Source organism: Aethalodelphis obliquidens, unplaced genomic scaffold (assembly GCF_003676395.1).
Source record: "Aethalodelphis obliquidens isolate GAN/ISIS:26980383/991018 unplaced genomic scaffold, ASM367639v1 scaffold14, whole genome shotgun sequence".
NCBI lineage: Eukaryota > Metazoa > Chordata > Mammalia > Artiodactyla > Delphinidae > Aethalodelphis > Aethalodelphis obliquidens.
The window spans coordinates 23,770,015-23,797,987 of record NW_020837958.1 but is presented as its reverse complement, the minus strand read 5'-3'; the positions used below and the strand labels follow the sequence as shown (position 1 = coordinate 23,797,987).

General features: G+C 35.6%; 1 long non-coding RNA gene across 1 annotated transcript; it reads left to right on the top strand.

The window, feature by feature from the left end:
• Positions 1–90: 90 nt before the first annotated feature.
• LOC113625212 (uncharacterized) lies at positions 91–23,191 on the top strand. Its single transcript, XR_003434579.1, has 3 exons — positions 91–100; positions 9,612–9,749; positions 23,178–23,191. It is a non-coding gene; the product is annotated as an uncharacterized LOC113625212 (long non-coding RNA).
• Positions 23,192–27,973: the final 4,782 nt, after the last annotated feature.

The following is a 27,973-nucleotide window of genomic DNA, read 5'->3' as shown; positions in this document are numbered from 1 at the left end:
ATCTACCAGAATAAGACTATAAGACTGAGCCACTTAAACTGAGTCTTTAAACCAGGTTGCTCAGGAAACACATAGGAAGGACATCAAAATAAAATTTTGGGTCCCAGGAATGGATTCTTTTTAAAAACTAATATTTGAAGAAAAATGTGGAAGAGGATATTTTTAAGACAAATGTTTGCAATTTAGAGCAGTTGTTCCAGTGAAATAAATGAAGGACCTATTGGTTCAGAAACTCAGACAGCAGTCAGATTTCTAAGACGGGTAGCAAATTTCAATTATTCATGAACCAGAAGAGAATCCTTCCTTTATATAAAATTTCGTCACAAGTTGCTGGAATGAGCTCACATAGTGTGCATTCTGTATAACTATTTAAAAATGAAATCTCAGCATCTCTGTCAGTGTTGAATTAAGGAACCATTAAATTATCAAAAATGTACTGATACCTTTATATTGATAGAGGTGTCAGGTGATGAGGAAATAAAAACCAGATTTAAAACTTGTCTCACTCCTCCAGGAACTCAAAATCTTGGGGAAGATAAGTTTGAAATATTAGTTGTGAAAAAAAGTAAGTACAAGTAAGTGTTATACTGATGATATAAAGTAGGGAACAAATATTTTTACAATATGCTAAGGATCTAGAGGCAACTTCATGCTATTAAACAAACTATGACGATAAGCTCTATCTCATTCTCCATTCAGGTCTAGATATTTTAAAATTACCTTGCAGAATTGTTTGTATGCTCAGAAATTTGGATTTTTGGATATTGATTTTCTCTTTTCCCTTTCCCTTTGTCTTTCATTAATTCTTTAAAACCACAGCTTTTCTGCCCATATCCTTGCTCATGGGTATTTATAACACTAACAAGGATGCATATTCCCCGGTGCCCAATCATTTTTGTTGCTATATATATATATATATATATATATATATAATTATTATTGTCTATCTTTCTCCCATAATTAAAGCTTCGCAAAAGGATGGCCCTTGTATTATTGAATGATCTGTCTTTATTTAGAAAAATAGAATATTTGTTGCTCAGTAAAATTTTGATGAATTAGTGACTGAACATAAGACATTACATCACTCTCAGAGAATCTGTTGACTTCATGGGGATGAAAAATTTTGCCAAGTTATTATAAACTGACTTTCTCTTTTTATTCCCTATTTTGTCTTACATTCTCAAAAGGCCCTGGTTACTGGGTGAATGTTCCAAAACAGTAGCTATTTTTATCAGTCTTGGGAACTTTTGAAATGGGTCTTGAAGAATGAATAAAATGAAAAGTAGATCAGTTATTTAAAAAGAGATAGTGGGGAAGGAGTAAAGGGAATAGGAATAGTAGCAAGGCAGGATAAAACTGCATGGAGTGTGCCAAGAAATGAAAGTGGTCTGGTGTGGTAGGGCTAGGCAGTGTTAGTGACTGGGAAACAGTGAAGTTGACTTTCTCCAGGCAGTCTTTTTCAGTTATTGCCACAATTCTGATGATCTGGTCATAACTTTATTCAATTTAGCACATTTACAAGTTGTTTTATATTAATTTATCTTACAGATATTCCTATTTCTTCATACTTGATATGCTTTGCTTTTTTGACTAGTTTATAAGCTCATTGATGGCAATGAATAACAGTTTTACTATGTGTTAGAATGGAACTTGAACTAGATGTAAGGTAAGCTTCCTAAAAGCAAAGACCTTATCCACCAAGAGATGAATGGATAAAGAAGATGTGGTATATATACAGTGGAATACTACCCAGCCATAAAAAAGAATGAAATTTTGCCATTTGCAGCAAGATGATGGACTTGGAGGGCATTATGCTAAGTGAAATAAGTCAGACAAAAGAAGACAAATACTGAAATATATCACTTATATATGGAATCTAAAAAATACAACAAACTAGTGAATATAACAAAAACAGAAGCAGACTCACAGATATAGAAAACAAAAACTAGTGGTTACCAGTGGGGAGAGGGGAAGGGGCAATATAGGGATGGGGGAGTGGGAGGTACAAACTATTGGGTGTAATATAGGCTCAAGGATATATTGTACAACACAGGGAATATAGCCAATATTACAGTAATAACTGTAAATGGAATGTAACCTTTACAAATTGTATAAGATTATTTTAAAAAACCAAAAAACTTAATAAAATAAAAATTTTTAAAAAGCAAGGACCTTGAGTGACTTTTTTTACCACTGTACCCTCGGTACACATGGAAAGCACACATTAATATTTGGTAGAATAATTGAATGAAAGAGGGAATGACTCAGAAAACCTGTTTTGTTGTTGTTGCTGTTTGTTTGTTTTTTAATCAGGCTTCTCCTTTCCTCATTATATGACCTTGGGAGAGAGTCACTGAATTCCTTCTAAGACTTGATTTCCTCATCAGTGAATGGGGGGTTGCTGCTGCTGCTGAGGATGAAGCATTGTTGGGAAGCCTAAGTGAGATAATGCAGGCACTTTGGGAAATGAAAATGCTATACAAATGTATATCATGGTGCTTGCTGGTCATTATTCTGAAGTCAGTATCTGCACTCCTGGAGCATAGAAGGGAACAAGAAGAAGATAAGATTGTCAATTGGGCCTCCAAAAGGGAAAACCTAACTGACATTTTTTGGCCTATATTGAAGATTTCAACCTGCCAAAACACCATTAAAAAAAAAAAAGTTTCACATTTCACTGTAAGAAATGGAGATAGAGAATCAGCTGAATAAACAGCTATAGAGATCCAATGCCAAAGACTTCTAAGATTTCAAGGTGTTGTGTTAAGTAAATATTGCTGAGTTGGAATGGGCCTCTTTGTAAGCAGATATCTCTGGGATTCATAACCTATGTCAGATTACTCTTCTCTTCTTCCCATTGTCACTTGGGAGGGAATGAAGAAATTTTCTTGCCTTGATGTAGTAAAAAAAAGATCACTGCATCAGAGCTCAGGAAACTTGGCTTACGATTCCAGCTCTTCACTAATTACTTAAGTAACCTTGGACTAACTCACATATCTGTTTTTCCTTTGTAGAATGAAATAACTGTATGAGATAAATTCTGAGGTTCTTCTGTTGTCTAAAATTTTATAATCCCTATGCATCCAGAGGAAATAGTGAATTTGAATCCCAGGCAACTTTCCATGATCACCCAGCTTCCCGAGTCCCTTATTCTACCAATATCTGTCCCCTTCACACATATTTCTACAAAATACTTTTATTCTGGTTTTGAAAGGCTTATTTTGGGGTGTCATTTTGTTGGCTAATTTGGGTCATGTCCTGTTATCCAGCAGGATGATAATAATAAGAGCTACTACTTATATAATACTACATGCTATGCACTGTTCTAAGTTTAGTACGTTAACTCATTCAATCCTCATATCAGCTTTTATAAGGTAGATGTTATTATGATACTTATGAGTAAACTGAGGCAAAGGGAGGTTAAGTAATTTGTCCAAAATCATACTACCATTAAGCGCCAGAGTAGCAATTCAGATCCAGACTGTTTTATAACCCCACCTATGTGCGCTAAACTAATAAACTATATTGAATATGGAGGGTTGGAGGAAACCTGGGAAGAAGAGATCTACATCTAGAAAGCACGGTGCCAGGCTCCCAGATCATTTTATCAGGTACCCAGGACAGGTAAACTATTCAAACAAATGAGGAGAAAAACCAAAAGTCTGAGTTCTATCCCATAGGCCAGTTTGCTCTCAAAATTTTGTTTTTGGGCTTGCCTGCCAAAAATGTGACTTTAAATATAAAACGAATAAAATGAAATCATTTCTTGGAGAACATTTCTGTGGTTCACTGTGGAATGCCAAGTTAAGAATATCTGTCTTACATTTTCAAGCACATGTGTTGTAGTAATTTTATGGGGTAATGAGTTGGCTTCCATTAAAGATATTTTATTTTTACAGGGGCTGGGGCTGGAGAAACACTATGTGGCAGGCAGTGAAATATCTTACTTTTGCAGATTACTTTAGCTAATCACCTACAGGTGAATTTTCTAGGAACTCTGGTTTTAACCCTTTGACTGCTATGGATTTCAGTGGGTTTTGACTGAAGACTTGGATATAATGGCAAGGGACCCAGTGATGAGAAGTGGAGGAGTTTGGGGTATGAAGGAACTGATCAGAGTATAACAGAAGAAATATGGGACTTTCATCTCAGTTTTAAAACTTGAGTGGTACTTGAGATCTATTCACTGGCTTCAGTAAAAAAAAAAAAAATCAAAATGTGATCATAGCTAATAATTTATAAAAGCTAGCATAGTCTCCACTTCCCAGTTTAACACATGGCAAATGTTGCTAGTTATCGACCCAATATGCATCCTCTCCTTCATTATTAACAGAAGTCAAATTTTGCTACTAAATATTCTATTCCCCAGATTATCTTGTAACTAGTGGTGCCCATATGACAGTGTTCTTACCAAGAGATATAGGAGGAATCGGCTGGGGATTTCTGGTAAGGAAACTCCTTTTCAATCCCCCTAAACGATGTCCAGATTGTAACTATGAAGCAAGAGAAATGAGTTACAATGGTGGCACAGAAAGATAGAAAGACTTAGATTTCTGATTCTGGGTGAAGGTGGTGCAGCTAGCATGACTGCTTAGGCAGAACATTCTCATTTTCTAAAAAAAGCATTATACTTTTGATGTATAAGCAGTTCCCTAATTCTGAGGCTGAGGGGAATGCTCTCCCTGTGCTTTTCCTCTTATCCACTCCCCTCCAGTGGACCCAGATTTTGGGTGTCATATGTTCCCACCTAATGGTGTCTGTGCCAAAGGGGAATGGGATCACTTGTTATTCCTTTCGTTAGGTAACTGTTGTTCTTGAACAGGGGAAACTATTCTCCATATTCTCTGAGAAAGAAAAGGGGTTGTGACCCAAGATGAGATCAGTTGCAAAAATTTGTTGAATTTCAACATAATAAACATATTAGTCAGAGTAAAATAATGTAATGAGCATTCTACCAGGAAGGGCAAGTGAACAGGAAAGAGCTGCATACCTGATTCTTGCCCCGTAGTGAGGTCGGGGAAACGTCACCCAGGAGATATGTAGGCCCTTCTGATAGAGAAAAATCTGCACAAGATAGGTGGCAGTATTCAGTGTTCTGTGACTGAAATGTTACCCAACTGGGTAGAATTCCAACAGAACATGAGATATTTGGTAGATAAGTGTCATTAAGGAAATTTGAAAGAAATTTGAAGGGAGAGTTCAAATTACCAAAGTTAAATCGGTGTGGTTCACATAGTTCATCTGATGTTAGAGAGAAGAGACAAGTTTGAGGCTGAAAGCTTTCATGTTAAGGATAGCAGATTAGAAAGATCTTTGATGGCATCATTACATTGAAACTACATGGCCTTGGGCTTCCTTTTGCATGAGCCAAATAAATCCTCTTTTTTAAAGCCATGGTTTTTTGCATTTTTATTTGCAGCTGAAACCATTTCACACTGACACATCTACTAACACATCCTCTTCTCTTTCAATACACCCAGTAGGTGAGTACTCTATGTACAGTTGATAAGGCAGAGAAGATATTGGGGGACAAACCTTGTGATAGAGGAGTTTGATTACAACTGTTTTGGCTTCTATAATCTCTACTTTGGTTTACGTTTATTTGTTTTTTGTCCAGAAATTTTTAGGATCATTGTATTTGTATGAGTTCCATGAATACCAGTTTCTTTACACCTGGAGGTAGGTTGAGGTCTTCCAAGGAGGTCTGTGAATTTTGATTTTCTAAAGACAGCTTGAGGACTGCAGGATGGAATGCAGAGAAGAAGGAAGGTGAAGTAAAGAAATAGATGGGGGTGAGCACCTAAGGTGTGCCTCGTCGTGGTACAAGTCATTATGTCATCTTGTTTACTCCTCAGGACTGTTCTTCAGGCACATTTTGTTAAAATGATTTTACAAAATCAGAAATCTGAAACTCAAAGGGGGTAAAATGTCTCGCTAATATGTGGCAGAACCAGATTTTTTATCCAGATACTATGACTCAGCATATGGATTTTCTGTGACCTTTGCCCAGGAAGAAGACATCACCCTTAGTGTCCCGGACAGTTATCAAACTTTCCTGTTGCCCTGAGTGGATACACTATCTCTATTTTCCAAGGCCATTTGCTATACAAACATACTTGAAAAGAAAATATGGAACTAGGGCAGCCATTGCCTTTGCTTGCAAACAGTGGAAAAATAAGAGCAGCCCATGGAGAATTATCTCCCAGTAGCATTAGCCTCTGTCATCCATTCCCCCCATCTCTCTGAAAACCCTCACCATAACTCTGCCCCTACGTGCCTCTTTATCTTGGGGACCTGGGGGTTTTCCACTTTTTTATTCCCTCCTATAATAAGAGAAAAGTTTTAAAAACTCATTTGAGGCAATAAAATATTTAGAATGTATCACAAAAAGTTTTCATGTGATCTTTTCAGGCAACAAAATTATAAGAATTAATCCATTAGCTCATTTATTTATTCAGTGTGTATTGTACGACAACTAAATGCTTTAATTTTACAGAGGGCAGGCTTTAACAAGTAAATAAGTTAGCCATTCAGATACTAGTAAGTGTAAAGAAGTAAATGGATGGTTTGAATTTCACTGGGGAGTGAGGCTTGGTACTTTTACATTAGATGGTCTAGAAAAGTCTCAGTAAGTTGCAAATTTGAGCTAAGAACTCAAGGATAACAAAGAGTCAGTCATGAAAAGAGCCTGAAAAAAATACTTCATACAAAAGAGCAAAGACCCTGAAAATTAAGTCCTAAATCTATTAGTCTGAAGCAGATGAAACTTTTACTGTTGTACATGCAAACAGGCAAATCTTGGAAATTTCATACAGTTTGACATGTAAAGGTTAACAGGCTTATGGTCACTGCTGTGAGAATTGGGTTTCTGAGTATTTGTTTGCTTAATCTCATTGAAAATAAGTTTAACAATTGTACAGCACATTACTAACTTTAAAATTAATTCAATGCATAAAAGTGTAAATGCTGTGTACTCTTTTGAAGGCTTCTCTATTAATCAATAGTTTAAAAATTTTAAGAAAATGGCTCAACAATTTGCAAGAACTCTGAGAAAGCATAGGTAAATATTAATGCACCTTTAGAAAGCAGATCAAATAACCTGTTAGACCAAAATGACCTAAATGAAACTCTACAAGGAGAAGAATTGGAAATTAAAAGAGGGAATGCAGTAGGAAAAACAAGTAAAAATACTGGATATTAACAAGCTTTAGTCCACATGGAAGAGTTGAATAAAGGGAATATGTGTTCTGTGAGGCAAAGTTTTGGAAATAAAATATTTCACTAATAACTACTAAATTACAAATTATGTTAAGAATATGTACTTTATGTATATGTATAGATGTAAGCTATTATGTATAGAATGGATAAAAAATAAGATCCTACTGTATAGCATAGAAAACTATATTCAATATGCTATGATAAACCATAATGGAAAAGAATATAAAAAGTGTATATGTATAACTGAATCACTTTGCTGTACAGTAGAAATTAACACAACATAGTAAATCAACTATACTTCAATTAAAAAAAAAAGAATATGTACTTTACCTCTAGGTACAGTTATTTCACTGTGGGTGAATATCTGTTGTGACGGTTAATTTTATGTGTCTATTTGACTGGGCCATCAAGTGTCCAGATATTTGGTCAAACATATTCTGGGTGTGTCTGTGAGGGTGTTTGTGGATGAGAATAACATTTGAATCAGTAGACCTAAAGCAAATTGCCCTTACCAGTGTGGGTGGGCCCGATCCAATCCTTAGGTGGCTGGAATGGAACAAAAGGGAAGAATGAGAGTGACCTCTCTCTCTCTACCTGGCTGTTTCAAGTTGAGACATTAGTCTTCTGCACTCAGATTGGAACTTGCACCACTGGCTCTCCTGGTTCTCAGGCCTTCAGACTTGACCATTGCCCCTGGCTCTCCTGGGTCTCCAGCTTGCAAATGACAGACTGTGGGGCTTGTCAGCCTCCATAATCGCGTGATCTTATTTCTTATAATAAATCTCTTTATCTATACATATATGTATATGCATATATTATATGTATATATTATAGATATACCTTTATAAACACACACACATATATATGTACAGTAGTCTCCCCTTATCTGCGATTTTGCTCTCTGTGGTTTCACTTACCCATGGTCAACCTTGTTCTGAAAATGATAAATGGTAAACTCTAGTAATAGACAACTCAGTTTTAAATTGCACCTTGTTCTAAGTAACGAGATGAAATCTCACGATGTCCCACTCCGTCCTGCCCTGGACTTGAGTCGTCCCTTTGTCCAACACCTTCCCTTCATTAGTCACTTAGTAGCCGTCTCAGTTATCAGATCGACAGTCAGAGTATCCTAGTGCTTGTGTTTAAGTAACCCTTATTTACTTCATAATGGCCCCAAAGCACAAGAGTAGTGGTGTTGGCAATTCCAATATGCCAATGAGAAGTGTTTCCTTTAAGTGAATAAGTGAACATTCTTGACTTAATAAGGAAAGAAAAAAATATGTATGCTGAGGGTGAAACAAATCTTCTATCCGTGAGATTGTGAAGGAAAAGAAAATTCATGGTAGTTTTGCTGTCGTACCTCATACGGCAAAAATTATGGCTACAATGTGTGATAAGTGCTTAGTTAAGATGGAAAAGGCATTAAATTTTTACAAGAGTATATTGTTATAATTGTTCTATTTTATTATAGTTATATTAGTTGTTACTGTGTCTAATTAATAAATTAAAATTTATCAGATATATGTATATATATAGGAAAATACATAGTATATAGAGGGTTTGATACTATCTGAGGCTTCTGGCATCCACTGAAGGTCTTAGAAAGTATCCCTCACCAGTAAGGGGGGGACTACTGTATACATACATATTAATTCTGCTTCTCTGAAGAACATGACTAATACATCTTGCTAGTGATTTAATATGTTACTTTTAACTGACATAGTGGCATTTAAAAAATGGTGGAATTTTCAAAGGAAGTATTCTGTGAATAGCCTTTGTAAGGTATCCCTTAAATTATAAAACCTAAAATAAAACTACAAATTAAGAGATCAACTAGAATATGAACCTCAGGCCCAGTAAGTAATCCCTGCTCTATGAGAAAGCAACTTAACCTAGTTTACCTTAGTTTCTTCATCTGTAAAGTGGGGATAACAATGTCTATCTTAAAAACTGTCCCAAGGATTAAGCAAATTCATGGATATAAATTTTCTAGCACAAGTCTGACACATGGTAATCATTACATAAATGTTAATAATAATTATTATTGTTATTATTTTCACCTAAATAAAGTTGATTCTGTATGAAATTATTCTAATAACTGGTGATATGCTCAAAGATTAATAAGATTATACAAAAGTTTGTGAGCCAATAAAAGGGTATAGGAGTAGAAGCTGCTTATATAGAGGATATAGCATTATCTTTTAGGCAAATAAAAAGATACTTTTCAGTTAAGATATCTCATATTTCTACATCTAGTCAACATCAACTGTAGCAAAAAAACAGTGGGCAACAAAGCACATCATAATGGGATTTGGGGACCCCCTGGGCTAAATCATTTAAACAGTCTCTGTTCTACTGAGTTCCATGAGGGCAAGGCTCAGATCATTTACTAGGATGGCCAAAAGGTTTGTTTTTCCCTAAGATGGCTCTAGTGTCACTTAGTTGTCTTTAACTTCATTTGAAACAATTTTGTTAGATTGTATGTGACAGCTGTCATATCAGCATGCATTTAAAAAAAGACATCAAAATTGGTAAATTTTTGTGTAGCCATTTTAATATTGAAGATGGAAGAAAAAAAGCAACATTTTCAGCATATTATGCTTTATTATTTCAAGAAAGGTAAAAATGCAACCAAAAAGCAAAGATTTGTGCAGTGCAGGGAGAAGGTGCTGTGACTAATCAAATGTGTCAAAAATGGTTTGCGAAGTTTCATGCTGGAGATTTCTTGCTGGACGATACTCCACGGTCGGGTAGGCCAGTTGAAGTTGGTAGCGATCAAATGGAGACATTAATTGAGAACAATCAACATTATACCAGGAGGGAGATAGCCAATGTACTCAAAATGTACAAATCAAGCGTTGAAAATCATTTGCACAAGCTTGGTTACGTTAATCACTTTGATGTCTGGGTTCTACTTCAATTAAGTGAAGTAAACCTTTTTGACTGTATTGCCACATGCAATTCTTTACTGAAATGTAATGAGAACGTTCTGTTTTTAAAACAAATTTTGACAGGCGATGAAAAGTGGATACTGTACAATAGTGTGGAATGGAAGAGATCGTGGGGCAAGGGAAATGAACCGCCACCAACCACACCAAAGGCTGGTTTTCATCCAAAGGTGATGTTGTGTATACCGTGGGATTGGAAGGGAGTCCTCTATTCTGAGCTCCTTCCAGAAAACCAAACAATTCCAGCAAGTACTGCTCCCAATTAGACCAACTGAAAGCAGCACTTGATGAAAAGTGTCCGGAATTAGTCAACAGAAAACGCATAATCTTCCATCAGGATAACGCAAGAGCGCGTGTTTCTTTGATGACCAGGCAAAAACTGTTACAGCTTGGCTGGGAAGTTCTGATTCATCCTCTGTATTCACCAGACATTGCACCTTCAGGTTTCCACTTATTTAGGTCTTTTCAAAATTCTCTTAATGGAAAAAATTCAATTCCTTGGAAGACTGTAAAAGGCACCTGGAACAGTTCTTTGCTCAAAAAGATAAAAAGTTTTGGGAAGATGGAATTATGAAGTTGCCTGAAAACTGGCAGAAGTTAGTGGAACAAAAGTGTGAATACATTGTTCAATAAAGTTCTTGGTGAAAATGAAAAATATGTCTTTTACTTAAAACCTGAAAGCACTTTTTGGCCAACCCAAATATTTCTCTATTCTCTTTGCTTACCATGAGATAGCCACTGGCCTGAACACTTTTCACATTCCTGCTCAGAATAACCTATGAGGTGGCTATTATTATTGTCCTTATTTTACAGATGAGGAAACTGGAGCACATGAGTTAGCTGACTTGTCCAAGGTCAGACAAAGTAATCTGGGGAGCCCAGTCAAGGGTCCTCAGGTCACGTTTTTGACCACCAAGTTGTACTGCCTCTCATTGTCTGTTAAATACATCTACACAAGTGGTATAAAAGAGGCTTCAGAATGGAATCTCATTCTGTGTGCAACTTTAATCTAAACATTTGTTCCAGAAAGGAAAAGGGAAGAGATTATTGATATCATAAACACATTCTCAAAAGTTATCATCAAACTTGTATTTACCAAGTACCTATGTATCCCATCTCAGGGAATTTTGAGCACACAAACTCTTTTGAGAACTGATGAAAACTAGGAACACCCTATATATGAAGATTCTCCTGTAGTTTTAAGGATTTCACAATCAGTCTGAAGGTAGTTCAAATACCTCAGTTTAAGAACTCCCTACGATATCTTACTCAGTCCTCAGAAAAATCCTGGAAAGTTAGCATTCTTACATCCTTCTACCAATGAAGAAACTAAGATTACAGATTGGAATGATTTACTTAAGGTGACATAGTTGATGAAAAGCAACACTGAAACTAAACCCAGATCAATCTAGGTCTAAGTTTAGTCTATTAAAGTTTTACTAAACAACTTCATATCTAGTTTTTTTTTAAACTTTCTCTATTACTTGGAATCTGAATTTTTCCATGCAATTTAGAGACATTAAAAAGAAAAAGTTCTGATTCCTCTGGTTGTCCCCTGGCAATTATAATTTGAACTTTAAAACATACAATATAACAATGAAATTATTTTAAAATGTCTGTCTGCTAGGAGGTTTTTACTTTAGAAAATAATGCCTCATTAGCTGACACAGAAATGCATTCTTTCTGCATGCCTTACTTTGATTTTGCAAACTGGGCACTGGTGTTATGGTTTGATGGAACTCTGGGGTCACAGAGTTCATGGTAAGTTAATTCAGCTCAGGGTTTGGCCTAAGACACCAACTGGCTTTAGATGCAAGAGTATATCCAAATTATATGAAATTTATTTGGCACAGTAAAAATCAACAATTATAATTAAACGTTCCTAGCATAAAGCTGGAAATGACTTTCGGCTTGAGAAGTGGGGCCAGGTCCAAAAAGATCGTGAAGACTTTGAGCTTTGAGAAAGCATCATACTGTCATTAACATTTCCACCATTGCTTGAAAAATTCTAATTGAAATGAGAATATCAGTCAAAAAACAAAGAAAAACCCATTGTTTTTCCCATAGGGAAAATGTCTGAAAGAAAAATTCATAAATGAATGCAATTTACAACTAATTGACATCTTACCTGTAGTATGATTTTTAGTGTAGCCTTGATCTTTAATGAAAATGAGAACTGTGTGTTATATTTAGCTTCTAATTGGCCGTTGGGGGCAGAAGGGGAATAATGCTTAACAATATCCTTTTAAAGTTTTGAAAGAAATTAGTTTTGTGATCTTGAATCAAAACTAGTGCTGAAAAATGATTCCAAATAACAAATGTTTCTAATAACAAAATAATAGAAAGTCACCTCTGACTATGTTTGACTTCTCCTGAAAACCAAGGTCTCATGGTCACTAACCCATTTCAAAGTACTTTTTAAATGACTAAATACTTGTAAAATAAACATGTCATTTCCAAAAAGGAATGAGGAAGGAGAAAGTGTTAAGATTCATGAGCTAACTCTATCATGAATTCCTACACTATTTCTTTCCTTAAATTTTTCCCTACAGCTTTACTGAGGTATAATTTACATAACATAAAATTTACTCATTGTAAGTATACAATTAAATGGCTGTCAGTACATTTATAGAATTGTGCAACCATCACCATAATCCATCCAGTGTTGGAACATCCTTGTCATTCCCAAAAATTCCTTTGTGTACCTTTGCAGTTTAATCCCCAGCTCCACACCTAGCCTCAGGCAACAGTTGGTTTGGTTTTTTTTCTCTACAGCTCTACCTTTTCTGGATATTTCATGTAAGTGTAATCACACAAAATGTAGTCTTTGGTGTCTGGCTGCTTTTTTAAAAAATTGAAGTATAGTTGATTTACAATATTGTGTTGGTTTCAGGTGTACAACATAGTGATTCAATATATATATATATATATTTTTGCGGTACGCGGGCCTCTCACTGTTGTGGCCTCTCCCATTGTGGAGCACAGGCTCTGGACGCGCAGGCTCAGCGGCCATGGCTCACGGGCCCAACCGCTCCGCGGCATGTGGGATCTTCCCAGACCGGGGCACGAACCCGTGTTCCCTGCATCGGCAGGCGGACTCTCAACCACTGCGCCACCAGGGAAGCCCGTGATTCAATATTTTTATAAGCTATACTTCACTTTAAGTTATTGCAAAACAGTGGCTGCTTTAACTTAGCATAATGTTTTAGAGGTCCAGCTATGTTGTGGCAGGGTCAGCACTTTGTTCCTGTTTTATTGTTAAGCATTATTCCTTTGAATGGATAGACTGCATGTTGTTTATCCTTTCACCAGTTCATGGATATTAGAATTGTTTCATGTTTATGGTATGGCAGTTATGAGAGACACTGCTATAAACATTCACATATAAGTCTTTGTGTAAACATGTATTTTCATTTCTTTTCAGTAGATAAGTAGGAGTGGAATTGCTAGATTGTATGGTAAATATTGAGGACTGAATTGTGTTCCCTCCAAATTTATAACTGATAATATGTGGAGACTGGGCTTTTAAAGAAGTAAATGTAGTTAAATGAGGTGATAAGGATGGGGCTCTAATCTCATATGATTGTTGTCCTTATAAGAAGAGGAAGAAACACCAAGGATGCATGTGCACAGAGGAAAGGCCATGTGAGGACACAACAAGAATGCAGCAAGTTGCAAGTCAAGGTGAGAGGCATCGGAAGAAACCAAACCTGCCACACCTTGATCTTGGTCTCCCAGCCTTCAGAACTGTGAGAAAATAAATTTCTGTTGCTTAAACGTCTCGTTTATGGTATATTTTTATGTCAGTCCTACCAAACTAATTCAGCAAGGTTATGTTTAACTTTTTAGGGACTGCCAAACTATTTTCCATACTGACTGAACCATATTTATATTCTCATTAGTAATATATGAAAGTTCCATTTTCTCCACCTTCTCACCAACAGTTGATACTACCTGTCTTTCTGATTATAGATATTCTAGTGGATGTGAAGTATTATCATACTGTAGTTTTAATTTGCATTTACCTAATGATTCATGATATTGAGCATATATTCTTGTGCTTATTAGCCATTTAGCTTCTTTATCTTCTTTAGTAAAACATCTACTCATGCCTTTGGCCATTTTGAATTGCTATGTGTTTTCATATTATTGAGTTCTCTAATAGTCTAGACAAAAACCCTTTATCAATGTATGATCTACAAATATTTGTGTGCTGTGGGTAGTTTACCTTTTCCTTTTAAAAAATATTTTCTTTTTAATGGTATATTTTGAAGCATAAAAAGTTTAAAATTTGATTAAGTCCAATATACACATTTTCTTTTTATGATTTTGCTGTCACTTTCCTACCTAAGAACTCTTTGCCTAACCCATAATGTTCTCCTGTGTTTTCTATTAGAAGCTGTATAGTTTTAGCTCTTACATGTAGATCTATGATTTATTTTGAGTTAAGGTTGTGTAAGATGTGAGATAAGGTTCTAAATTCGTTCCATTTCATATAAATATCCAATCATCCCAAAGGAATTTGCCCTGTAGAATTGCCATGGTGCTTCTGTTGAACATCAATTGATTGTAAATGTGAGGGTTAATTTTTGTATTCTCAGTTCTGTTCCATGGATCTAGATGTTTATCTTTATGCAAAACCACACTATCTTAATAACTACAGCTTTATAGTAAGTTTTGAAATTGTGTAGAATGAGTCCTCCATCTTTGTTCATAGTTTTTGTAATTGTTATGGCTGTTCAGGGCCATTGCATTCCCATATAAATTTTAGGGCCATTTAGTCAATTCCTATAAAATTATTTCTGGGATTTTAATTGGGGTTATGTTGAATCTACAGATCACTTTAGAGAATTTTCTTCTTAGTGACATTGAGTCTTCCAATCCAAGAACATGAAATGCCTTTTATTTATTTAGATCTTTAATTTTTTTCTCAATGGTTTTATAGTTTTCAGTGTGCAAGTCTTTGACTTCCTTTGTTAAGTTTATTCCTAAGCATTTTGTTCTTTTTGATATTATTTTGTGTGAAATTGTTTTCTAATTTCATTTTCAGATTGTTCGTTGTTAGTATATAGAAATACAAACAATATGTACATATTGGTCTTGTATCCTGCAATCTTGCTGAACCCATTTATGAGTTCATATACTTAAAACAAGTCCTTAATATTTTCTATATATAGAATAATCTTAATTTCATTAAACACACTTATACTTTTTTCCTCTAATATGGATGGCTTTAATACCTTCTCCCTTTCCTTCTTCCCTCCCTCCCCCTCTTTCCTTCCCTTGCTTCTCCCCTTCCTTTTTCCCTTCCTTTTTTCTTTTTTCCCCCTTATTGTTGGCACTGGCTACGATGTCAGTGCAATGCTGAATAGAAGTGGCAAGGGCAGATTTCTTGCTTTTTATGTGATTTTAAATGTGTTTGTGTGGATTCTATTTCTGTATTCTCTATTTCATTACACTCATGTCTTTATGGGCCCTAACCATACCACACAGGTTTAAAGTTTTAATTACTCAACCTTGCAAGTCATCTTGATAGCTGATAGTCTGATAGAATAATTCTGCCTTCCTGCCTCAAATTGAATTTGGCTTTTCCAGGTTTGTTGCTTTTCCATGTAAATATGTAATTTACAATTTTTCAAAAACTTTATTGGAATTTGACTGGAATAGCATTGAATTTATAGGTTAATTTAGAAAAAATGTACATATTTAGAATATTGAATCTTTTTATCCATGTGCATGGAATATCTCTTATTTTGATCTCATTTTATGCTTTTAAATAAAATTTTATAATTGCCTTTATCAAATCTTGTATTATACTGATAGATAATTCTTAAAAAACATAGTTTTGAGGCTATTGTGAAGTGATATCTATCCATCTATCTATCTTATTGGTTATTATTAGTTTATGGAAAATCTGAATTTTTCTTTTAATTTGTTGGCTATCCACCTTGATGCTTTCCCTTATTATTTCCATGAGAATTCTAATTTTCTTTTGGAATTTTTTCATGTAAAACCTCATCTCACTTGTGAATATTCATTTATTTCTCCCTTTCGAATTATTTTATCTCCTGTTTCTTTCTTCTTTTTTTTTTTGTTCCTTTCTTTATTGCACTAGATAGGATTACCATTACAACTTTGGAAGAAGCAGCAAAGCAGCCATCATTTTTGGTTACTGACTCTAAAGGGACTTCAAAACTTCATCATTACGAATGATGTATTTTTTTTTATACATAGCTATTTACTTACTAGAATTAGGCATGATTTTATATATAAAATTGGCTTATGTATTTTTTCTCACACTTTTCAGGTTTAGTACCAAGTGTATGCAAGTTCATAAAATGAAGTTTTCTTCATTTTGTTTTGTTTCAGTTATATTTTTTGTAACAGTACAAAGTATGAAGTAGCAACTATCAGTTATTTGAAAGTTTTTTCTAAAATTTACCTCTGCAACCATATGGCCTGGTAACTTTTTTGTGTGTGGACTTCTGATTACTGATTTAGTTTATTTAATAATTTAGAGGCCCATTTGATTTTGCTGTTTCTTTCTGGAGCAAATTTTGATAATTTTTCTAAAAATATTTGATAAGTTTTCTAAAAACTTGCTTAATTTTTCAAATTCATAGATTTCTAATTATATTTCATTAATAGCTTTTTAGTTCATATCATTGTTTATAGTATGTGCCCTTTCCACTTTTTCTTCCTTGATTTCTACTATTACTACACCTATTACTACTCCTACTACTACTATCCGGACAAAGATTTATCTATTTTATTAAGTCTTTTCAAACATAAAATTTTGAATTTATTGAAATGATTATAAGGATATAATCCTTAATAATTTGGTGTTGGATTGATTCAGCAATTTTGACAGAGGCATCTTAATATCTCATTTTATTGAGGATATCATTCCATTGTTTTATGACTTGTATTCTTGCTGCTGAAAAAGCTAATTGTCATTCCTTTTTAACTAATTTGTTTTTCTTTTTGATTGCTTCTATGATGTATTCTTTGAATTTGGTGTTCTGTCCTTTCATGATACTATGTTTATGTGGGAATTTGTTTGTATTTGCCCTAGTTCAGTCCTGATATAAGGGTTCGTCAATATAAGGATTTTGTTTCTCATCAATTATGAAATATTCTCAGGACTTTTCTGGCAGTCCAGGGGTTAAGATGCCGCACTCCCAATGCAGGGGGTGCAGGTTAGATCCCTGGTGTGGGAACTAAGATCCCACATGCCATGCAGCTAAAAAAAAAAATTATGAGATATTCTCAATCATTATTTGTTCAAATATTAATTTTCCTCATTTCTTTTTATTAACTCATTTAAGAACTTGTACGAGATGTATATTGAATGATTACACTTTGTCCTAAATTTCTTTTAACCAAAATTTTGTTTTCTAATGGAACTTTTTTCCCCCACTCAGAGTCAACCTTCCTTGCTTTTTCTGTGCTGAGATTTTTTTATTTCCACATGCATGAAGGAGGCTGCTCTAAATGCATCCTAGCTTTATGAAGGGCCTCCGTTCCAGGTTTAAGTCACTGGTTCTTCTACTTTTAGGTAAGGAATAAAACCTAGACCCCTAGATTACAGAACCTATATTAGGGTTTTCTTTTTCCCAGAATATTGCAGGATTAATGCAGTTGTTTACGTTTTTCACTATGAGTTCCCTTATATTTTCTGGAATCTAGGATCTCTATTAATTTTTATGCGTTCAGCTATTTATTTATTTTATTTACTTATTTTTGTTAAATTTTATCTAGCACTACTATGTGTTTTTGAAGAGAAGAGCCTGTGTTAGATCAGTTATTTCTGTTTGCCAAAATCAGAAGTCCCCTTTTACATATTTTTGTATATGCACAAATTTTCACTTTGTGCAAAATTAGCTACAACTGCAATGGGCTTTCCCTAGATAATCATTGAAAACTCAATGGTTAATGCTATTACAGTCAGTTCATTTATATCCTACTAAATTCACAATCTATAATCATTTACCGTTTAGAGTCATATTATTGAGAAACTCCCTTATTTAAAAAAACAATAAAAACCAAAACAATTCCTTTAAGGAGGAAGCAGAATTTTTCTAAGCTAATGAAGAATTTCCTAAATTAGATTTATATCATCACAAAGAATGTGGCAGAAGTAATCGCTGCTATTTGGAAATTATTCTTTTATTGATATCTCTTTGAACAATTTTTCAGCTTCCACTGAATTGCAGTTAGTTCGCACATGTGTCTGAGCACTGCTAATACATAGGAAAAAAAAGTGAAGAGTGGATATAAGAAAGGAACTCAAGTCATAAATATGCCAACTGCATATAAGCAGCATTAGTTACAGGCACTTGTGGATGACAGAAAATTAAAATACCCTTCTACAAGTTGCTTGAGTTTTAAACCTCCACTTGCTCTCTTGTTAAAACATTTCACTGTGTACTTTGGCAAGAGCTGTATGACATTACTCTTAAGGTACCTAGAGTTGGAACATTAGACTCAAGAGTCCAAGTCTTAACTTTTTCACATATTGTGTTCTGTTGGGAGATTACCATTTCTCTTATGGTCTTTGTTGAGACCAAATGGCAGGAGAGAGTTAAACTGAAATTTTCTTAAGCTTATGTGTTCTCCTGGAAGTGGTCATTATAGATTTACATTATACTATAATTATGCCTAAATTACATACAGAATGAATGATTGATTTAAGTCTAACTTTAGGCAGATAATTCTCATTGTATAAGATTTCTTGAGAGGGAGAGAATTATGTGTGATCAGCCGGAAAGAATATGGGCTTGAGAGTCAGAAAAAACAGGAGCTTTGTCATTCATCACTATGGAACCTTTGGCATGTTATGGGACATCAGGCTCCTCACTTGCAGAATAGACAGTATCTTCCTCTCAGGGTTGTTGTAAGAATTAAAAAATAAAATAGGTGTACAGCTTTGAGCCCAGCCCTAGTTGCTCTACAAATACTCATTTCCTTCCTTGCTTTTCTAAAACCTTAAATGCTCCAGTTAAAAGACAAAGATTTTTCACATAGAATTTACCCATTATAAGCTGTTTATAAGAATAATATTGAAAACAAAAGGTTGAAAGTAAAAGAATGAGAAAAAACATACCATGGAAAAAGAAAATAGGTGTAGACAAGTAGACTTTCAGACAGAAAGCATTATATTAAAGTGGGTCACTTCATAATGATAAATGGTTTAAATCACTAGAATGATTTACTATTTCTAAAACTGTAAGACTTGCAATTTGTGTGATTTCTTTTCTCATTCTAAACAAACTTATTTTTGTACCTAAATTTTTAAAATTCATAAAGTGATCAAAAATTCACTTTTACAAAAAAGATGTTCAACATCAGTAGTCATCAGATAAATGTAGATTAAACCCAAAATGTGATACCACTGCATACAGACCAGAATGAGTAAAATTTTAAAATACTGACATTACCAACTGTTGTTGAGTTTGTGGGGAAAGTAAAACTCATTCATTGCTGGTGTGGAGACAAAAATTTTAGCCACTTTGGGAAAACAGTATGGCAAACTTTACAAAGTTAAATGTATTTGTACGGTATGACTCAGTGATTCTACTCCTTGATGTTTACCCAAGAGAAATAAAAATATAGGTCCCTGCAAAAAAATAATTCATAGAATTTAAAAACTATAAATATGAAAACAACTTTGGAGGTTTTCTTTTCCAAAACTTGTTACTGGTGTAGGGGCTAGGAGATAATGAGTTGGTCAAGTTCACAGAGAACTTACCTCAAAGCCCCATGTGTAATTCCACATTAAATATGTAGCCAAAGCTGATGGCTTTCTTTTCATTTCTTTTTTCATTGAAGTATAGTTGATTTACAATATTATATTATTTTCAGGTGTACAATGTAGTGACTCAACATTTTTATAGCTTATACTCTATTTAAAGTTATGACAAAATAATGGCTATATTTCCTTGTGCTGTACCATATATCCTTGTTGCTTATTTATTTTATACACAGTAGTTTGTATGTCTTAATCCCATACCCTTATCTCCCCCCTCCCCCCTTCCCTCTCTCCACTGGTTTGTTCTCTATATCTGTGAGTCTGTGCCTATTGTGTTATATACATTTGTTTGTTTTATATTTTAGAATATAAATATAAGTGATAACATAGAGTATTTGTCTTTCTCCACCTGCATTATTTACAATACCCAAACTATGGGAGCAACCTAAGTATTCATCAACAGATGAATGGATAAAGAAGATTGATATACATATATATATACACACACATAAATACATACATACAATGGAATATTACTCAGCCATAAAAAAGAATGAAATTCTGTCTTTTGCAACAATATGGTTGGACCTCGAGAGTATTATGCTTAGTGAAACAAAGCTGATGTTTTTCTGCTTTTTCTGTTGTTTAATAAAAATGTAAATCTGTGCTATGTCTGTGACTGTCTTTTTCTATAGGATGTAAAAGATTATTGTTTGCACTTCATGGTATTTGCCTAGTCTTTGTCTTCCAGTTTCTTGTCTGCACTTTCTCCATCTCTGTGAACTGTTTTTGTCTTGATGCTTGCTACCTCAGAGCTTCACCTCCAACACCCTACCTCAGCCCAGGTATAGAGGAGTCTGTGGAAGTTCAACCCCTCCCCAGCACACAGGCAATACAACACCTTCTGCCTAGGGAAACAGCCGTAACTATGGACTCTAAGGGATAGATAAAATAAGAAAATAAAAAATAGAAGTGGAGAAGTTTCTGCAAATGTCAGACTTTTATAGACTCTTAAAGAGAAAATGTCTTTCCTTCTCTATGGGGACATAAATGAGCTTTTTATCTAAGCCAAGGTCAGGAGACCAAATACCTGGAAAATAAAGAGCATTAATAATTTTTTTCTTTCAGAAGTGTGACTATGAATTTAAAGAATGAGTCATATTCTACTGTTTAGTCTATGAAACTAAGAACTGGTTTTTCCTTTGTTTCTTTTTCTCTTCCCCTCCTCAAAGAAACACACAGATGATTTAAGCAGCCTTGGATTACAACATACCTAAAATAATAAAGCAATTGAGGGAGAAAAAATCAGCTGAAGGTGTAAACCCCCTCCAGGCTGAATGACTGTAGCATATTTCATCCTCTCATTCTAAATCAATGCTAAGCAAAGCACAGAAATGTTTACCTTTGTCTGATCTCTAATTCCCTAAATTTATGTGGAATCATGCACAGATGCGCTGGAAACCAGCCTGGAAAAGCCTGGCATTTTAATTGATCCCAGAGCTTCTTGCCTCACGGCTCCTGCTGTGATGAAGTCTGCTACTTGTTCCAAAGATTCTCCGCCCGGTTGCCTAGCCACCGGCAGCTGGCCAATCAAGGTGTCCACAGGCAGTGAAGGAAGTAACCAATCAATTTTTTAATTTCCTTCTGTAAACGGGAGTGAATCAGGATGCATTTGAAATCTCATTAGTCAAAAGTAAGATGTGCAGTGTGCATTTTAACATATGTGTTAGTTGGATACATTTGACATTTAGTCATAAATACTGATGAATATTTGAAAGCCCATTTCAGACAAATTTGAACCTTGAGTTACTAACTTCGTTTTTAAAATCAGTTTTATAGTCTTACTAGCCCTGTCTAATTTCAACAGACCTTCCTTTACCTAATTTAACACTTCCCTCCTAGAAAAATAGCTTCGTATCAAAATTTTCCTCTAGAGACAATGGTACCTTCTATTTCCAAATCATCAAAATTCAGTATAGTGAAGTCATAGTCAACTAACTTTTTGTCTTCATTCCCCAATCTACCCAGTCATCTGTTTTTTTGGTTTTGGTTTTCTCCCCTACTTTGACCCTATTTCTCCATTCCCATGACCAATACTCTGGTCTAAGGCCCAGATTTCTTCACATTTGGATTCAGAAACAGGCCTTGGCTCTAGTTCCTCCAGTGCATTCTATAAGCCATCATCAGCTGTCATCACTTCAGTCCTCTTCTGGAAAACCTTTACTGAAATGCAGGCCGGCATGCGTTGAAGTCAGCACTTATCAATTGGCGTATTCCAGGAACATATCTTGCATCTCTGAGCCTGTTTTCTCAACTGTAAACATGGAGATAATAAAGAAGATAATGTCCATTTTTTAATCTGGTTATTTATTACATAAATATTTATCGTATAACTATATATACACATGTATCTTCTGTTACCTTTATTTTTACTATTATTTAATGGCTCCTATTTTTGCTAACATTTTCCATTTATCTTCACGGTCCTTCGTAATCTGGCCTCCTTCCCATCCATCTGTCCATCCTTATTTCCAGTATCATTCTTCCCACACCCCTTTCCTCACCACTAGGTACCCATCACTCTAATCAGATAGTCTCCTCACTGAGCTTTCATTCATCATGTTATACTCATTCCTGTCATCCCCTAATTCTTATTTATCCTTCAGACCTCAAACTCAAACACCACTTCCTAGTGAAAGATTCTTTTATTATATGCTTTCAAGAACCATGTTCATTTACTTCAGAAGACTTTTTTCAGTGTATAATTATACATTGCTAGTACAAACTATTTAAGTAATTAATGCCTGCCTCTCCTACTACACAGAGGTTTCTGTGAGAACAGGGACAGTGTAAGTTTGTTAACTATTGTATTCCTAGGGCCTAATATGGTAAGTGTAGTATAAATACTTTTTATGAGAATGTAGCTGAATTTTCATCAATTTAAATGGCCTCTACTCTTTCCCTCCCTTCAGATCTCAAAAATCTTATCTTTTGAAACCCTATACTAATTTCATCAAAGGAAATCAGTCTTCAAATACATATTTATTAAAAATATTCTATGTGCCCTATATTATGATGGGCAATATAGAGGGATTATTTTCCCTGAATTTATGAACAAATCTTGAATAAAGAGACAAAAATAAAATTCACTTAAAGCAAGTACTTGTGTGTGTGTGTGTGTGTGTGTGTGTGTGACATGAAGAGGGAGAGAGAGAGAAAAAATGAGCAGAGTGAGGGGTGAGTATAAAGAAGGACTAGAGGGCTTCCCTGGTGGAGCAGTGGTTGAGAGTCCGCCTGCCGATGTAGGGGACACGGGTTCGTGCCCCGGTCCGGGAAGATCCCACATGCCGCGGAGCGGCTGGGCCCGTGAGCCATGGCCGCTGAGCCTGCGCGTCCGGAGCCTGTGCTCCACAACGGGAGAGGCCACAACAGTGAGAGGCAGTGTGGTCTAGTAGGAAAAAGCCCAAGAGACTAAGAAATAAGAAATCTGCCATTTGATAAACTTGAGTAAATCAATTGTCTTCTCTAGGCATCATTCTTTGTCTGGAATATGAGCACATTGGGCCAGTATGTATTTAAGATGTCTTCAAATTCTGTGGGTCAAAACAAAACATGTGACAGTATTGACAATTCAACTTCCTTTTTCTTTTAATTCCTTATAGTGTATTTAGTAATCTGTAGTTAGAATGATATATTGTGATTTTTCTCTTGAATAGAGTAACATAAACATGTCTCATGGTGCCACAATAGACTTTATAACCATAATTTTTGTATTTTTTTCATTTATTCAATGAATGCGTTGACAAGGACTTTGTGATAGACACAGTGTGAGGTGCTGGAAGTCAAATGTGGAATGGGGGAGATGTGGTCGTGGCCCTCAGAGAGCTGTTAGTGTGGGCTACATCCAGGGAGTGTAAGTTGCATATTGAACTCACTTTTTTAGAATTGAGATCTCACACATTTTAATATATTCACAAGTGTTTATTGATTTTGGTTGTTACTTATGTGCAAGTATTGTATTCCCATCAAAATGAGAAGTTCTTAGGAGCTACATTTTGTGTGTGTGTATGTGAGTGTTCTTAAATTATAGAATTTTCCTGCCAATTTTTATTTTAAATATTTTATTTTGTTACCCTAAGTGCACATAAAAATTGTTAGACAGTGTATCCTAATATATATTTAGAAATTTTTGTCATTTATATAAATATATGCAATGGTTGACATACATGGAATGCTTACTATGTACCAACACTTATCATGGATAATTTTAATCCTCACAGCTACCTTATGTGATGGATACTATTATCATTCCCTTTTTTTTTTTTTTTTTTTTTTGTGGTACGCAGGCTTCTCACTGTTGTGGCCTCTCCCGTTGTGGAGCACAGGCTCCGGACACGCAGGCTCAGCGGCCATGGCTCACGGGCCCAGCCGCTCTGTGGCATGTGGGATCTTCCCGGACCGGGGCACGAACCCCTGTCCCCTGCATCGGCAGGTGGACTCTCAACTACTGTGCCACCAGGGAAGCCCCTATCATTCTCATTTTTATGGATGGGAAAAACTGAGGCCCAGAGTAGTTAAAACACTGGCCTGAAATCACATAGATAGTACAATGGTATGTATGGGATTCCAAGCCAGGTACTTCCAACTACATCATACTATGCCTTTCCCATGCTATGTTTTTTCATATACTCCTGTGACCCTCACAACTACTGTCATAGCATAATAAATGCTCAATGAATTCTTATTAAATTATATTTTTGGTAGAATCATGAAAGTTTATTTTGTGTGTGTGTGTGTGTGTGTTTGTCCACACCACGTGTCTTGCGGGATCTTAGTTCCCCGACCAGGGACTGAAACTGTGCCCTCACCAGTGAAAGCGTGAGTCCTAACCACTGGACCTCCAGGGAAATCCTGAAAGTTTATTTTGGAATAACACATATCTTCGTTTTCTTTTTTTCTGATAAGCTGTATAAGATTCAATAGAATGGTATGTAGGAGGGAAAGGAGGCAGAACAAAGAAAATATCCTGTGTTTTATGTTAATTTGTGAATCTCAATTATTTTAAATACTTGGGAAATTTTTTAAGTCATCCTTTTACCAAGCACTAGAATTTGTGCTTTGGGTGCATGATATTATATAATCTTCAAAACAACTCTGTGAGGTAAGGGCTATAATCATTCCCCTTTTAAGGATGAGGAAATCAAAGCTTATTTACTCTGGATTATGACAAATAGTGCTTTAAAAACACCAATTTTCCTTTACCCACATTGTAATAAATAGTAAGCCACCTTGCTCACTCCTCTCTTTTCTCTTCTTTTTCCCTACTTCCTTACTGAATTTATAGTCTCCAGTACATGTGGTTTATTGGTGTTCTATTATATTCCTTGGTTCAAGGGGTTAATAGTAGTAGTAAGAACAATTAATGTTTGTTCAACACTTACTATATGTCAGCCACTGTTCTAAGCAGTTTACATATTAAGTTAATTCTTATAACATCTCTGTAAGGCAGAGATTATTATGCCCATTAAATGAGATAATGTATGAAATGTGTTAAGGACATCTCCTGGCATAGTTTAGAAGTTTCACTACTAGTTGTAGTAGTATTAATAGTAGTAGTATTGTAATTATCATGTACACTTGCATTTGGGGCACATGTAGTTTTAAACTTGTCATTCTTTACCTCATCACTGTGAGGACCTCCTGTATATGCATGCATATGTGTGTTTATATTTCTGTAATCGGTAAATAATCATAGAGTTTTAACAAAGAGGGGAATCTATAAAATAGCATCTTGACAAAGAGAGTAATTTATTTTCCAACTTCCTTGACAGTTTTATTCTCTCATGTTCCTCTGACCTCTGGGTGAATTCTGCTTAATGAGTTCCCTAAATTTTAAAGACATTTATTCATTTGATAGCTCTAAGTTTTAGAAAGTCTTGCTTTATACTGAGTTGAAATATGGAATGGTAGGTGGTTTGGACAGAAAAAAATGGTGCACTCTTGGACTTTGAAATCAACCTGATCTGACTATCACTTACTGGCTGTGGATCTAACTTGTCAGTATCTCTGTACCTCATTTTCCTTTTCTGTAAGAGGGGACCATTGTCCCTATTGCAGAGGGTTACTGTGCTGTTTGGTTGAGATCTGTTTACATCATTATGAAGTGCACTCACAGAGCGCTTTGTACTCTTCACTCTGCCCCCATTCTTTCATTTCTAGAAGGCAGTGCCCTCTCCTCTGAGCCACATTAGGCTAGCAGGAGGCATCTTAGTTCAAATAAACGGAGAACAGTGGCTAAGGTGACTACCAGGGAAATATATGCTAGTTTTATTAGTTTATATTCGACCCAGTTTGCCACATTGCTCATAAGCTGCCTCTCCACAGCATCAAAGAGCAGAAACCCTCACAGAACTATTGACCTTACCCCCAAATGGCTACAGGGTTGCACACAGGCATCAATCAAATCTGGAAACAGATTCTCTGGAGAACTCAGCTACTAAGCTGTGCAGCAGCAATAGCCTCCAGGGTAAAGAGTATGGGAGACAGCTCTTAGTTACTGTGGACTGGGAGACTGAACAGCTCACAATGTCAGGATGGTCAGGAGGAGAATGGTGGATATTGAATGTTGGAAAAAAATCAATCCTCTCAATCTAATGATGTAAATAATACTTCTGGCAATAACATAGGAGGTATTCAATACACATTTTCTTTCTGACTAAATGTATGCTTGACTGAATGAATTAATGAGTGACATAAGAGTGCATAAGAGTGATTCAAAGGTATATATTTATCATCTCTCCTTCAAACCATCCATTCATTTATTTACCAGACTTACTCTATGCTAAGCATTATGATAGATGCCAAGGATTCCGACATGAATATGACACAAAGACTCTCAAATAATTCTTAATCTAGTAGGAAAGGATGTGAATAAATGATCATAAAATGACATGGTTAGTTTACTAAGGTCACAGTGGGAACTATATTGGAGGAAAAAAATATTTCTGATGGAGGATCAGGAAGAAGAATGAAAGTAACATTGAAGACAACATTTGAATTTGGCCCTAAGGAATGAGTAGGAGTTTTCCAGATGGGAAAAGAAGGGTAAGAAGTGTATCACAATTAGAAGGAATAGCATTTATATTTATATGCAGTTTGGAGAAGAACAAATAATCTAAGGTAAACAAGAGTTCATTGAGAGAAATCAGTAGGATGTGAACCTTGAAAGGAAGTTGAAGTAAGACTTGGATGGACTCTATATTGATAAGAGAATTGTTCACAGTAGATATATAATTCTGACATTTGTCCATGTTCTAGATTTTGCTCAATTTCCACCCAAGTTCATCTTTGCTCTGCCATATCCACTGGTCCCTTTGCCTACAGACAATGTCCTACAATATTCAGCATTGCCACCTCTGGCCTAAAAAGTGCTGTCCTAATTAGGGACATTTAAATTCTTTCCAAAGCTGTAAAACCCTTGGAGTGGTCAAATAACGTTACTATTATAAATTTGTTAGACTAACATTTGTTAAGTGGAGCATAGGATGACAAATGACTAGCCTTAGTTCAACAAAGACCACAAGAGAAATTGAAATAAAGCAGTTCATTACTCCAAGCCCTGGAGGAAGTACAGGACTCTTCTTGAGGGGCCACATATAAAGGCCACGTCAGAGTGCAGGCAGAAGTGGAGGCTGGACCTGAGCTCATGCCTTTATTTGGGTTCATGGGTGTAGCGCTTTTGGGTTCCCAGGCTAAGGCCAAATTGGTCAGTTCCAACCAAAAAGAGCAGGGGTTTGGGGCCTTATCAAATGGCACACAAGGGGAAGGCCCTGGCAGGTGGAGGAGACTGTTAATCACAGGGCTGTTAGGAGAGTCATATCAGGCACTCAAACTTGCACGCGACTCTGAGGGCTATTATTTAGGGCATGAACTTGCGTGAGGTGGCTAGTGTCAGCCTCAGGCCCTTGTAGTGCTCTTGGCCAAACAAAATGGATATATTTTTTTTAGCATATTTTATTGGAGTAAAATTGCTTTACAATGGTGTGTTAGTTTCTGC